Here is a 14,602-nt window from a genome sequence, read left to right as displayed (position 1 = left end):
CTATAATTACAATTATATTATTATATATTTTGATGAATAATTCATATTTAAACTATTCATCGTAATAATACATATAATAAAATAATTATTACTCCCTCCGTCCCACATTAAGAGTCACATTTTTCCATTTCGTCATCTCAATTAAGAGTCACACTTCATTTTTACCATAAATAGTAAGTAGGTCTCACGTTCCACTAACTCAATTCACTCATATTTTATTATAAAACTAATATAAAAAATGAGGCACATATTCCACTAACTTTTTCAATCAACTTTTCTTTACATTTCTTAAAACCCCGCCGTCAAAGAGTGACTCCTAACGAGACGGAAGGAGTACTATTTATAACTAATAATTTTACATTATTTTGTTTTATAAATAAAAAAATATATAAGTACACTTTTAGTTTGGTGTTTAAATTAAATATAAAAATTTAAAATATAGATATTTTTCATACACAAAAAAGTAAAGTTATTAGGAATCATATTCCTGATTCATTTTCGTGAATTATTTTTCTTATCAACTTTATTTTCGTCTCAACCAAACGTAACCTTATAGTATTCCCTCCATTCACGTGGTTCGTGTTCTTTTATTTATAGTCAAATTATAATTATAACAAAAACATAACACATTGAATCTTATTTACTTTATTATTTACTCCATCTTTTATACGTAAGAAACTACTCGAAGTCATTCCAATTAGAAAGCTAGAGTTCAATGTCAAACGAAGGAGCACCTGACAAGAACTAGAAAATTGCAAATCATTCGTAATTAATATACGAGTAAAGGCCAAATGCTGTCCTAACATATAAGCTTTTATCAATTTAGTCTTACATTATCTTTTTGATTATTTGGTCCTCACAAATAAACTCAACTCGAATCGGTCCTCACTTATGAACGTCAAAAAATAGACGATACGCAATTTGACTATATTAAATTGCTAATGGTAATTAATTATACCTAATTATAATTCTTTTCCTATTAGCAAAATTGGAAAAAAGATAAGTATCAGTTGCAAAATGAAATGAATAATTTGTAATTTAATAGGAATTAAGAATTATAATTAGGTATAATTAATTACCATTAGTAATTTAATATAGTCAAATTGCAATCACCGTCTATTTTTTGACGTTCTTTTAAGTGAGGACCGATTCAGGTCCGAGTTTATTTGCGAGGGACCAAATAATCAAAATGATAATGTTAGACCAAATGATAAAACTACTAAGTTAGACACATTTGCCTTTACTCTTAATATATCTCGACCAACAACTGAGAAATGGAAACAATAAAAACTTTATTCCATCGTACTTAACTATTTTTTCAGTTACATAGTGTATTTTATTTTTTCCTTCAATCATTTATTTTATTTTCTATACAACTTTGCTTTTTATTTTATTTTATAGGATACTTTATTTTTCCTTTCAATCGTTTATTTTATTCCTTTCACTAATTTATAATTCTATTTATCTGTATTTCATTTTCTATTCATTTAACTTACTAATTTTTTTAGTTTTAATATAAAAAATAGTAGTACTACTAACTCAATTATAGACTTTATAATGTTTTATGATAAAGGTATTGATTTGAGGAAAGAAATATTCAAAATTTAATAATAGAGGACCAGAAATAGTATGAACTTCTTATTTTGGCGGTTGACAGCTAAAAGCAACCCACGTGCTTTGTCGGAATTTTGCTATTTGTACGTATCAATATGTATTCAAGCTACATACTCCATCAGTTTATGCATGCATGTACCATTGCATTATCTCTACAACTATAGAAATCGTAGAATTTTGGTTTCTCAACCACAAATTTTCAATTTTGAGATAAGGTCATTTTTGCTTATTTTATTATTTTACTAAAAATGGTGTCAAAAAGTTGTCTTGTTATAATTAAATGACATGCCTCAAAAAGGAAAGTTTTTGTCTATTACTCTCTCAAATCTAAAGATCTACTGTGATAGCAATGCATAAAATTTAAATATGTAGAAATACAAAGAATAATCAGGATGGCCACTGCCCACTACTAATAAAAGCTTCATTCTCAGTCTCACTATCATGAAATCACGCTTAAAACGAAAATACCAAAAATATCACTACTACTAATATTACTAGTAAGTACTTACTAGTTTTTACTAAATTTTGTTTTCGGTGAATTGCTCGCCATCACCAATTTTGCTAGATTTTGTACAAAGGGTTATAGTATAAAATAAAGATAGTTTTCTATTTCCACTCGAATCGATATAATTAATAACACAATCTATTAGAACAGTATTTTTATTAAAAAAATTGAACCGATAGGTATATCGATCTTTTTTTTACAGCTCTTGCACTGTTGCACAGTTACATGCACTCCATAAATGACTCATAAAAATAAGTACTACTAGTATTTAGTAAATTGTGGATGTATAAATTTCCAATTAGAAACTTCACGATTCATACTGTCTGACAATATTTTGTCATTTTAGAATAAACTGGAAAGGCAATCAATACCAGAAAGAATAGTAAAATATCCACACAATTGATTTATGGAATAAATATACTATACGTGGAGGATTGGGCTCCTTTGTTTATACTGCAAATAAATGCACAATACATATCAACACAAAGTGGATTTAAATATATTTAATTGGAATAAATGATGAAAATCGCATATGCTTAAATGATAGTACTAGAGTAATATTTAAACTAATTAACTTAGATATTAAGGAAATTTTCCGAGATTGAATTTCTCATGGTAATGAATGAAATAAGAGAGAAGAAAAGTGAAGAAGCACGATCAAGTATTCCAATCGTAAATCATTAAGGGCTAGATAGAAAATGAGAGTGAAAAATGAAAAAGAAGAGAACGATAATAAATTAATGTTTCGAGTTGATGATTAACTAAGAATATTTGATTTCTCTCTGTGCATCCTTCTTTCAACAATTTTAACAGGGGTTGATGATTAACAAAGAATATTTTATTTCTATCTGTAATAAAATTTATACAGTATTTTCAAAGAAATAGGTAAAGAGCAAAACAGACTCAAAATAGCTAGGAAATAACAAAGGAAAGGACAGATGTATATAATTACCCTGCTAAACGCAAGTTGATCGATCTAAGCTTACTTAAATTAGAAAATAATGGTTCTTTGTCCTTTAGTTAGGGGATATTGATATTCAAAAAATTATAAATTTTGGCCAAATTTGATATTTCTAATCAATTTTAAATTAGTCGAAATATCACAAATTTATATTATGTGTGTTATTTCTCAATTGAATCTAAGTTATATTCGTGAAAAACTTATTTTGTGTGGCAACGTGAAACATTTATGATATTTTAGAACACTTTGTAAGTTCTGACAAATAGGATAAAAAGCTACGAGAAACCACGTTGATTTGGTAGTGCCAAATAGGACAAAAAAATGCAAGTAAATTAGTCGGATATGGTGATTGACTGCGTGAGAAATAACAAAGAAAATGTAAAGTTTGTGACTAAAGACTACTTTAAAGATTTTGGAAAATACCAAAATTAAGCTAAAGTTTGTGATTTTATGGACCAATATCTTTATATTAAATAGATACTAAAAAAATTTAGAAAAATACATTAAAAGTTGAACTATTAAATTTATGTTTGTTCAAATGAAACTTAATTATCTAAAAAGCAAAACCCATATCAACATTCATATGCACGGTAATTAATATGCAATGGTAAATATTGATAATAATCTAATAATTGAAGAGATTGTAAATTTGAATTCCACACGTTTTGGATTAGAATTTTGAATCTGACCCACTAGTAAATGTAATTATGTTAGCATGTGGGATATGTCAAAATACTATCCAAAAAGATGAATTTATAAGTACTTAGTACATATTGACTTAAATACTCCAATCTATTTTGTGTTTATTAGTACTAGTACCGTTTAATATACGGCCCACAAATTAGAATAAGAAATTGACTATGGACTCCATTTAATTCACACCTACAAAGCTAATGTCAAAACCAAATGAATTTTACTATACTATTTTTTAAACGTCAATATGTGGTAACTTAAAATCTTTGTATAAAATACTGAACTTTTATTTGCACCGTAAATTTTTTGTTTATAATTTCGAATCGAAGAAAAATACTGTATTATTTCGTACATAATACTTTAGGAATGTGATTAATGCGTAATGTAAATATTGATCAAATTCTAAACTATAATCCTGAATTAGATAACGCAACGACTGATAAAATAATACAATAAAAAATGTCAACACAATGCAACGGTTGATGTTGTGTTGAAATTGTGTTGACATATTTTGTCATTTGTTGACTTTTTAACGCTTAGATCTAGTTTAGAGCTTGATAATATTTACGTTACATTTTATCACTGATACTTTATAGTTTAAATATAACCTAATTGTGAAGAATTTGTTTTGGACTAGTAGGGCCAAAAACCATCAACGACAAAGATATAGAGCAAGATATCTTTTTATAGGATTAATACAAGAGAAATGATATGCGGATATCTTAATTTTTATGTGAGTTCTATAATATGAGCATCACTCTCGTTTGACGTATTTAACGTTGTTTGTTTCTTTATATATTTAGTTTGATTTTGATACATTAAAAATGTTATTCAAATATTTAATTTCACAAAATTCATAAAAATCAAAGCTTGATTTGTTATTTTATTAATTTATTTGAAATATAGAGAAAATGAATAAATCGAACTTTGATTTTGATGATTTTTGTGAAATTAAAAATTTCAACAATATTTTTTAATGTATTAGAATCAAACTAAATATGTAAATCAAAATGAACAACACCAAACATGCGTCAAACGAGAGTGATGCTCACATTATCACATAAGAAGCTCATATAAGATATGTAGTATATCATTTCGCATTAATACGTACCTAGATACAAATCTCTTCAAAAGCGAAAATTTATTTGATTTAATATACTTATCAATTGATGTTATATTCGTATTACACTATTAAAATATAAGAATAAATGGTCAATTTTGTCACATTGTTTTAGTCTTTTAGATGTTTATCCGAAAATGTCTTAAAAAATTTATCCTTTAAAAATAGAAACTATTTCTTTTTACTTCATCCTAAAAATAGAAACTTTTTCTACTTTCAATTTTAGGAAATATTTTTCTCTCTAATGGGGTGGATATTGATTATCCACTAACACACTTTAGTTATTTTTTCTTTCTATCCATCTTATTTTACCAATTATGCATTAAAATATGTGTCATTTTAAAAGTTTTCATTTTTCAAAAACAAAATGTAGGAGTACCATTTAGGTAATTAACCATCATTTCTTCTTTTTTTTTTTTTGAAAAATACTCCCCCCGTCCCGATTAAGAGTCACACTTTTCCATTTTGGTCCGTCCCCAATTAAGAGTCACATTTAATTTTTACTATAAATGGTAAGTAAGTATCATTTCACTAACTCACTTTACTACATTTTTTATTATAAAATCAATACAAAAAGTGAGTTCCACGTTCCATTAATTTTTTTAATTAACTTTTCTTTACATTTTTAAAACCCGCGGTCAGAAAAGTGTGACTCCTATCGGGGACGGAGGATATTATTCTACAAAAAATGCATGACTTCGGAATATCGACGCGACAAATGTAAATTACACGTCGATTGAGTAGTCATGTGTAGTTTTGGATAATTAATGTGTAATTTAGATAATCAACATGTAATCTCAGTTGACAAGTCGATGTTTCGACCGTCATAATTTTTTTGGACATTTTATCCCAAAAATGAAACGATAATAAATTGTACTATTTACCTAAACTATGAGCATTTTGGGTAAAACGTCCCAAAAATAATAGCTACCTTTTATGTAAATGGACAAGCACAAAATATTGTGAGGTTTAAAAGGATGCACAACACAATTCATATCCACAAAAGCAATTTTCCACTACAATATAAATGCATAGCTTGTATCAGATCCCTGAGAGCAAGAGCCACATATTTACACGCAACAACAATAAGTTCACAATCAAAGTGATATTTAAGTGTTGCATACATATCTACCTCAAAATCAAATTCTACATCTTAAAACGTAACTATATTTATTGTATGAAACATCATACTACATAAATAGAAATGGCATTTATTTCATTAGCATCAAAATTTGACAGGCATAGCGATGAAATTTGGCAATAATGTAATGTGTATAGAAAATGTGACAAATTTGAATTTAAAATTAGATAAAAATCTTATTTGGAGTTGCAACCAAAAATGGTAAGAATAATTCTTCACTTGGGTATGGGATAATGGCGGGCTCCACCGCAGTGGTAGTATGAACGTACTTGATTAATCAACTCACCATTTCCCCCACGTGACATATATCTATTTGTGCCTTTCAATACTGAGTCCTTTTTCCCACGTGTTCTTATTCTACCAATACCTTCCTTAATTCCTTTTCTACACCATTTCTCCTACTCTCTCTCTCTAAAAACAGAAAAACTCCATTAACAGACCTCTCTCTCTCTCAAAATACACTCAACTGTAGTAATACTACTGCTACTTCTACACTAGCAATGAACACGCATCTCCACAAATCGCCGATCCTCTCGCTCGCGGTCGCCGCGCCCGCCTTCTCCTGCATGATCACCACCGCGCCGCCGCCGGAAGCGGCGGGAAAAGGTCGACCGATCACGATATCCTCTCCTACTTCGAATGGGCCCGCTCAATTCGCTGAGGTATCCGCCGCTGAAGCTAAAAAACCACTCCCCCAGCGGCGCAGGTGGCAAAAAATCGGCCGCCGACGAGATCACGGGGGATCGCGGGGGATCGGATTTCGTGAAGTGGATAAAATCCGTGCGCCGCGCGTTTCCCGAGAATGGGGCCCCGGCCCGAGGGAGCACGAGACCAGCCGCCTCTCCCCCGCGAATTGGACGGTCTGGATGTCGGCTACCGTTTTCCCATTGGGCTAAAACGGGGATCAAAATGATCGGAACCGGAGAGGCGCCGTTCGTCGCCCTCAGAGCCGATATGGATGCTCTGCCGATCCAGGTTCTATTTTTTTTAAACCCCTAATTTTTTTAAACCCCCTTTTAGTAAACCTTCCATGTTCGTCTTTCTTTTTGTTTTCCGTTTTTTGATTCTGTGGAAAGGGGGACCTTTAAATTGGGAGAAAAAAAAGGAAGATTAATTTGTACGTTGTTGGGGGTTTCCCCTAATTGACTTCCACCAATGTTTAGGAATATGGTCCCCAATTTTTGCCCAATAAACCTGTGGAAAATCCTCTGTTTTTCAAATATGGCTTTATTGTTCTTGACGGGGCCGTTGAAATGGGAGCACAAAAGCAAAAAGCGGGTTTAAAAAGCACCCTGTAGCCACGATGCTCACGTGGCGATGCTCATGGGGCAGCTAGGATCCTCAAGGCTCGGGGGGGAATCCTTGAAGGTCAGTTCAGCCACCTGAATGGTCTTTAAGCTAATCAAAATGATGGTGTCGAATTATGTTTGAATAATAATCGTGCAAGTTGCGGACAGAATAAGCCAAATTAATTTCTCTTATATAAATGCTTTTTTTGTGATTAAAAAAATCAAGACTCTGATCTTACTAGGGAATCTGTTGACATGTGGTTGCTGGCTTTTTTTCTGTACATGACTAAGTTAGGGGTCTCTTACTAATTAATTTTATCTTTTTGATGGGGAATAACACTTTACAGACATCTTCTTCTAACAGAGTATTTTGATGCTTTGTTAGTGGAGTAACTAGGCTTGGCATCAAATGCAGCGAAATTTGAAATTTCGTTGAGACTTTTCAACTAACAAATTTAAAGCATTTTGATAAGGGAAAATTTTCCCTGGATCATGTGTCACCAAAAAGTTTTTGATAGGGAAAAAATCAAAAGGGATTTTTTAATTCCCCTAGTACAGTTATCCCAAAATTATCATGTCTCCCAAAAAAAATATCATGCCCCGAGATTTATGTATTTCTTCAGAAAGGCCACATCAGGTTAACAGACTTGTATGATCGGAACAGAATGAGATGTACAGGATACTCGTCTAGTACTAGCATGAGCGGGAAAATAATCCATGTCTTTGGGGTAAATTCTAGACAGTGACTGCCAACTACTTGCACCGGGACCATTTACATCATAATCATCCCAAAAGTTTTGGGTTTCTCTTTCATGTGTCTCATCATGTTATGTTGGTGATGGTAGTGGGTGGCAAGGGAATTGGTAACTATAGTCTGAAAGAGGAGCAAGTGATCTGTATTCAAGATTCCTTCCTAAGCTAGAGTGTGACTCTTTGAAAAATAAATTAAAAAGATAACATCAAAAGTCTTAGCTAGTTCTGGATCTCAGGTTGAGCATAATTGTGATAAGAGTTGAGGTAAATTGAAGCGACGTGAACAATTTAAATAGCCACTAAGATATGTGGTTGTAATGTGCGCCACTAATTTTCGATTGATCTTTCATTTTCTTACTGATCAGTGTGCACATCAGTAAGAATCGATTTTGTTCGAGACAGGGACCTTGCCTCACCTATTTTGTACCCTTCCATATGAGGTGAATTTTCCAAAGGCCATTGCCAAAGGGTATCCACCTACTGATTATTGCATTTTTATCATTTCCTGTCGGTTCTTCTGTCATTAAAGGTCTTACATGGAAATGCATTCATATATGAAGAGAATTAAATTGCTGTTAGAATCATGGGGTCATCGGATAATGTCAAATGTATTAATGGAAGTATTTGAGTTCTTGTGATGAGGTGACTGTACTTATTTTTAACTCTTGCCAATATTATGCTTATGGCAGGGGACAGTGATTCTTCTCTTTCAGCCAGCAGAGGAAGCTGGGAATGGAGCAAAAAGAATGATTGAAGAGGAGCTCTTGAAGATGTTGAAGCCATCTTCGCGATGCATGTATCGCACCTTCTCCAAACATCTGTCATCGGGTCAAGATCCGGTCCTTTACTAGCTGGTTGTGGTTTCTTTAAGGCTATTATAACTGGCCAGCAGATCACTGGTGGGAATTCCCATCACTCAGTGACCTTGTCTTAGCCGCCTCAGCCGCAGTGATCAGTTTACAGGGCATTGTATCCCCGAATCAAATCCTTTGGATTCTCAGGTAGGTTACAAATTCAGTATCTACACTGCCATTTCTTCCTAAAGAATCAAGTTGTATCACTAGTTCTAACAGATGTGCAAAAACTAATCGTGTTCGGTACTGTTTATATACTCCAGGTTGTCTCTGTTACTTTTGTGGACAGCAGAGACGATCCTAATCTTGCCAACGAGCATAGCGTTTGGTGGCACCTTGAGGGCATTCTCCACCGCAAGCTTCCAGCGGCTTGTAAAACGAATAGAAGAGGTCTGTGACAATTCATCCGAGCAGTCTTTAACTATTTGTGCAATAGGGCAGCCATGAATGACCCATGTTTTTAACCTTGAATCATCTCACAACAGGTGATAGTAGCCCAAGCTAAGGTCTACAAGTGCTCAGCAACTGTCGACTTCTTCAAGGACTCAGACTCGATCTACCCTCCCATGGTGAACAAGACCTGATGTATGAGCATGTGAAGAGGGTCAGCACCGACCTAGGGGGACCCGCGAACTTCGAAGTCGTGGAGCCCGTCATGGGAGCCGAGGACTTCTCCTTCTACTCGGAGGTGGTCCCCGCGGCCTTCTTCTACATAGGCATCAAGACGAGACACTGGCTCCGTGCACTCGCGCACTCCCCTCATTTCATGATCGCGAAGCGCACTTTTGCTGTGGGTGCAGCGACTCATGCTGCGATTGCTGAGAGATATCTAGCTGACGCGCCAAGTAAACGGGGTTCGTTGTGAGCAATGGTGATGATGTCCATATCTAAATTTTGGTTAAATTAGGAAACACGTAAATGGAAGCATTAGAGTATTATCTCTCTCCCCCATCCTAAGAAGGGTGGCTGTGTTCATAGGAGCAGGAGGAGGAGAGTTAAGAGTATTTATTCATTCTTTTCTCTCTTCATGTAGAGCCACCATTTCTCTAGCTATATTATGCCTCATTATAATCATGTATCTTCTTATACATTGATTCTAAGTGAAATGCTGTTGGCTTATACTCTATAATATTTCCTGTCCAATTATCTGTTTTTGTTAACCAAATGTATCAGCTTAATAAAAATAAACAAATCAAGTTAGCATCAATAATCCAACACCTACGGAGTGATAAACGGAAGCAGTGCAAGCATTTGCTAATATCCCGACATAGGAAACACAGGGTAGATAGGCATATAAATAATGAACAAAAAATAAAATGAATTTAAGAAGGTTACATAACAATAAAAGCTGCAAGATGCATAGTTGAAGAATCAATTCTGACAAAATTCTACACACAACACATGAGAGTTGAGTTACATCTCACCTCTTCTCCCCGCACATGCATCTAGCGGCTTGCAAAGCAAAATATGTGGAGATGATGTCAGCGCCTGCTCGTCGAAGACACATCAAACTCATCATCACCCTCTCCTCGTCTATCATTTTCAGAACCCCACCAGCCTTGATCATCGAGTATTAAGCCCGACACCTAGTAGTATACAGCAAGAACGATGTGTGTCACTCAATTTACAAAGGTGGATCCTCAACTGCAAGATCTCCTATTGCATCTACGGATGATCAGCGCGCATCAAAGAAAAATCACAAACCTACCTACCAATTGCCATTTTCTTGAAATGTGGCAATGATCCGTGCATGTAATTCGAAATGTTTGCACGATGACTGCCTAATAGGTATTCGAAAGGTTTTGATTTTCGATTTTGAATGAGTTACCTGGTATGCAGCAACGGGCAAAGAAGAGTTATCCCTCAGAAGGCGTATAATGTCGAGGTAAGGTAGACCCGGCTTGACCTATTAGCAATGGAAATATCGTCACCAAGCGTTCAGATGATCTAAGTCAGCGTTAAATCTATGCTCATAGTCATACTAACCAGAAGGATATCAGCCCCTTCAGCCTCGTCCTCATGGGTTTTCGATAAGGGCTTCTCTATAGTTAGCTGGATTCATTTGGTACCTGTTTTACAAGTTCATGTTACTATAAAGTCTGCCAGTGTGGAAACTCGAGATTAAGATAGAGTAAGCCACGCCGTCTTTTGTCTCGAACTCGGTTTGAGTCTAAAGCTTCTCGGAATGGGCGTAAAATGAACTAGCATACCTGAAAGAACAGTGTATAGAAAGTGTGAACTAGAAATCTTGAATTAGAAATAGTGATATACCAGCTCTTCATGATTCAAATACATCAGCTTATGTGTGTTGCGCGCGCATGCCAATTCTTAAAAGCAGCAGGCATAGTATTGGTAACTTTGTTAAGCAAGAAAATATGATTGATGCAAGAAAAATACTTGGCTGTGTAAGACATAATGGAGCGATGCTGAAATCCCTCAGCATCCAGAGCAGCTCGAATAGCCCGATCAGACCATCCATCATATCACTGGGGCTCACAACATCTGCTCCTGCTCTGGCCTACAAGCGACGTTCACAAGGTAATAAATCAATTAAACCTCAAAACCAAGTGACAGTAACATAAATTCTTGCAAAACTGTATGCTGTGTCGGATTCGTTGTGTTACCTGAGAAACAGCCTGTTTACAGAGCTGATGTACAGTTTCATCATTCATGATAACTCCTACACAGATCACAAATCACAAGTTACCTTTCAAGTGTTATCTCAACCAAATATGCCATGCGAGACACACAACTCACACAAGCCGAGCGTTTTGTTTCAATCGCGAGCCCACAAAATCCTCATAAATAAAAGGACATTCATGTCTAAGATAAAATGCATGAAGTATGAAGAAAGGCACAAGACCAGCAGTTTTGTTTCAATTGAGTCAAATAATCAGAATATGAAAAGGTGACATTTAGCAATTTTTTAGTGAATTTAGATAATATTAGTGTCCCAGCACACTTAAGGAAGCAGATCTTACCATCTTCCCTAACAATGCCATCATGGCCATCGGAGGAATACGGATCTAAAGCAACGTCAGTGTATATAACCTACGAGGATACAGATTAACGATCATCAAATCCACAAAATATGAGATAGGACAAAAACAAACCATTATACTACCAAAATAACTAACATACAAGATCAGGATACTTGTCTTTAAGAAGTCTTATAGTTCTTGGTACCAGCCCGTTGTCATTATAAGCTTCTTTGCCTGTGGAAGTCTAGAAAAGAATCAGTTGAAATTAATACTTCCCCACAACTCAAGAGATCTAGATAAGGACTCATGCTATGCTAGTAAAAATGGGAAAACATTTCGAATAAATGAGAACCTTCAAAGCATGTCGGAACTTTTGGGAATAGCACGATGCTGTTAACACCAACATCTCGAGCCTTACCAACCTAAGCAAGACGTGCAAAATTCAGACAAGTGTTATGTAGGAAACCAACATAGGTTAAGACAATTAAAACAGTATCTTTGAGACGAAAAATCGTTGCAGTCACCATAACCAACATATCATCAAGTAAATCGTATAAAGGGATAATATCTACTAGAAAGAACAACCTCTTCCACAAGTCCATGTCCCCATCCAAGCCTATAACATCCAGGCATTGCTCCAATCGGAGTGTCTTCTTCTCCTGCAGGGTATAATGCTATGAGATCGTTTTTTGAGCAACATCAACACGTAGAAGAAATGTTCTGGTGCATAAAGCAGACATTCCAATTCACCTTCATGAATGAAAAGTGGATAAACCAGGTTTGCAGGGCTTATGCTAGTTTCTTGGAATGCAGCCCTCAGTCCCGGTGATCTGCGATTCCTCCTTGGTCTTTTACTAAGCGGCTGTTACAAACAATATGAAGATCAACCCATAGCACTATCAGTACACGAGCACAACCAGATTCATCAAAGCTTGTGGAGCGTTTTCCCCAAACGAAACAAAACATGCCTTACAAAATTTGGGTAAGATTAATTTGAACCGGATATTTGAGAACTATAGCAGTTAAACATAATTATAACACAATCAATTCAATTCAATACTCCTTATGATCAAAATAAGCATACACATCTAGAGAAGCCCTGATATCAATCCTAGAACGCATGCCCAATCGGGGTTCATAAAACGAGCAAACCTACAAGGGGGTGCGAGAGGGGTCCGGCCGGTGCAGATGGTTTGGGGTACAGGGGGCTTCTGGAACATTCCTGCAACGACAGCGGCCTCACACTCCTCATCGCTCTTTCCCATCTTCTTAACCGGCCCGTCACCGTGAGCCTCAGCAGCATTCACTGTGAGGGTCCTTGGTGCAAATTTGACCAGTGAGGCTTTACACAAGTGACATTCTGATGCACTTTCAGCCCTACATACTCAAATTTCACACCTTTAGCAGTCCCAAAATTCACTGAGTTGATCGTCATTGAAGCCATAAAGCTGCAAGTTTATCAATAAAAGGCCTCTGCAGTGCAAGAAAACACATATTTTCAGATTTTACAGTTTTACAACAAAGTGAATCTATGCATTCGTCTATTCTTCTGGGGAAAATATACCAATGCTACACGTAATTGAACTTAATTCTAGAGAAGTATGAAAAGATCAAAGAGAAAGAAGAAATGAAGCGCATCAAAGATATCTTACTCAAAGAATTGAGCAAAAATAAAATAAAAACGGAATCTTGGTGATGATTTGACTTGATTGCCAGTAATAATTGAAATAAAAAATCGAAGAAACAGATGCAAACTAAGCCGCAAATCGATTTAAAAGTTGATTGACAAAATCGCCATTTGTGAACACAGAAAAAAACCCTAGGAAAAAATAGAAACAAAAATGATTACTACCTTTTAGCTCCCTCTCTCTCTCAGTGTGAGTCCTTATCTGGGAAAGGGATTATAATTGGAGAGTGATTTGGGTGTGTTTGTCACGTGAAATTCTGGGGATAGAATTAGTTAGCACTGCAGGAAGAGTAACCACAGACAAAGGGGTAGTTATTTAGTTGGCTGCCTAACAGTCTAACTAACATAAAAGTGGCAAGAAATTTGCTTTAAGTTTTGATTCACTGTTTTTCTTCAAACTGTAAATTTTATTGAAAATGGTACACAAAAGAAATCATATATGGAGTCTGAATTCAGATCCCACTCTCTTCAGCTTCTAATTTTTCTCCTCCTTCTCCTTGTCATTTACCTTCTTCTCCTCCTCCTTCCCATTCTTTTTCCCCTTCTGTACCTTCTTCTCCTCCTCATTCTGCTACTTCTCCCTCTTCATTTCCTTCTCCTACTCCTTCTTCTTCTCCTACTTCTCCTCCTCTTTCTCCTAATCATTCTCCTTCTTCTTCTCCTTATCATTCTTCTCCCTCTCCTTCTCTTTCTTCCTTTCATTCTTCTCCTTCTCCTTTTGCTTCTGATCCTCCTTCTTCTCCTGCTTATACTTCTGCTTCTCCTGCTTCTCCTGCTTCTACTGCTGCTTCTCCCTCTTCTGCTCCTCCTCCTTTTCCCCTTCCTTATCCTTATCAATCTGTATATCCTTATCCTTCTTTGCTCCTTCTCCTTCTCCTTCTCATTATCCTTATCCTCCTTCTGCTTATCCTTCTCTCACAAAGTTTCCTCCCTTGAAATATTTTCTTCATCATCGTAAACGTAAGTTTATCTCATGTATTTTCAATACATGAATTCTTTTTGTC

At 35.3% G+C, this 14,602-nt stretch overlaps 2 pseudogenes; one reads left to right on the top strand and one right to left on the bottom strand.

Moving 5' to 3' along the window:
• Positions 1–6,836: 6,836 nt before the first annotated feature.
• Positions 6,837–9,795, top strand: LOC125199465 (annotated as a pseudogene).
• Positions 9,796–10,216: 421 nt separating this feature from the next.
• On the bottom strand, positions 10,217–13,372 carry LOC125199459 (annotated as a pseudogene).
• Positions 13,373–14,602: the final 1,230 nt, after the last annotated feature.

Source organism: Salvia hispanica, unplaced genomic scaffold (genome assembly GCF_023119035.1).
Source record: "Salvia hispanica cultivar TCC Black 2014 unplaced genomic scaffold, UniMelb_Shisp_WGS_1.0 HiC_scaffold_513, whole genome shotgun sequence".
NCBI lineage: Eukaryota > Viridiplantae > Streptophyta > Magnoliopsida > Lamiales > Lamiaceae > Salvia > Salvia hispanica.
The sequence above is the reverse complement of the archived record's forward strand: the minus strand, read 5'-3'. Positions and strand labels throughout refer to the sequence as shown.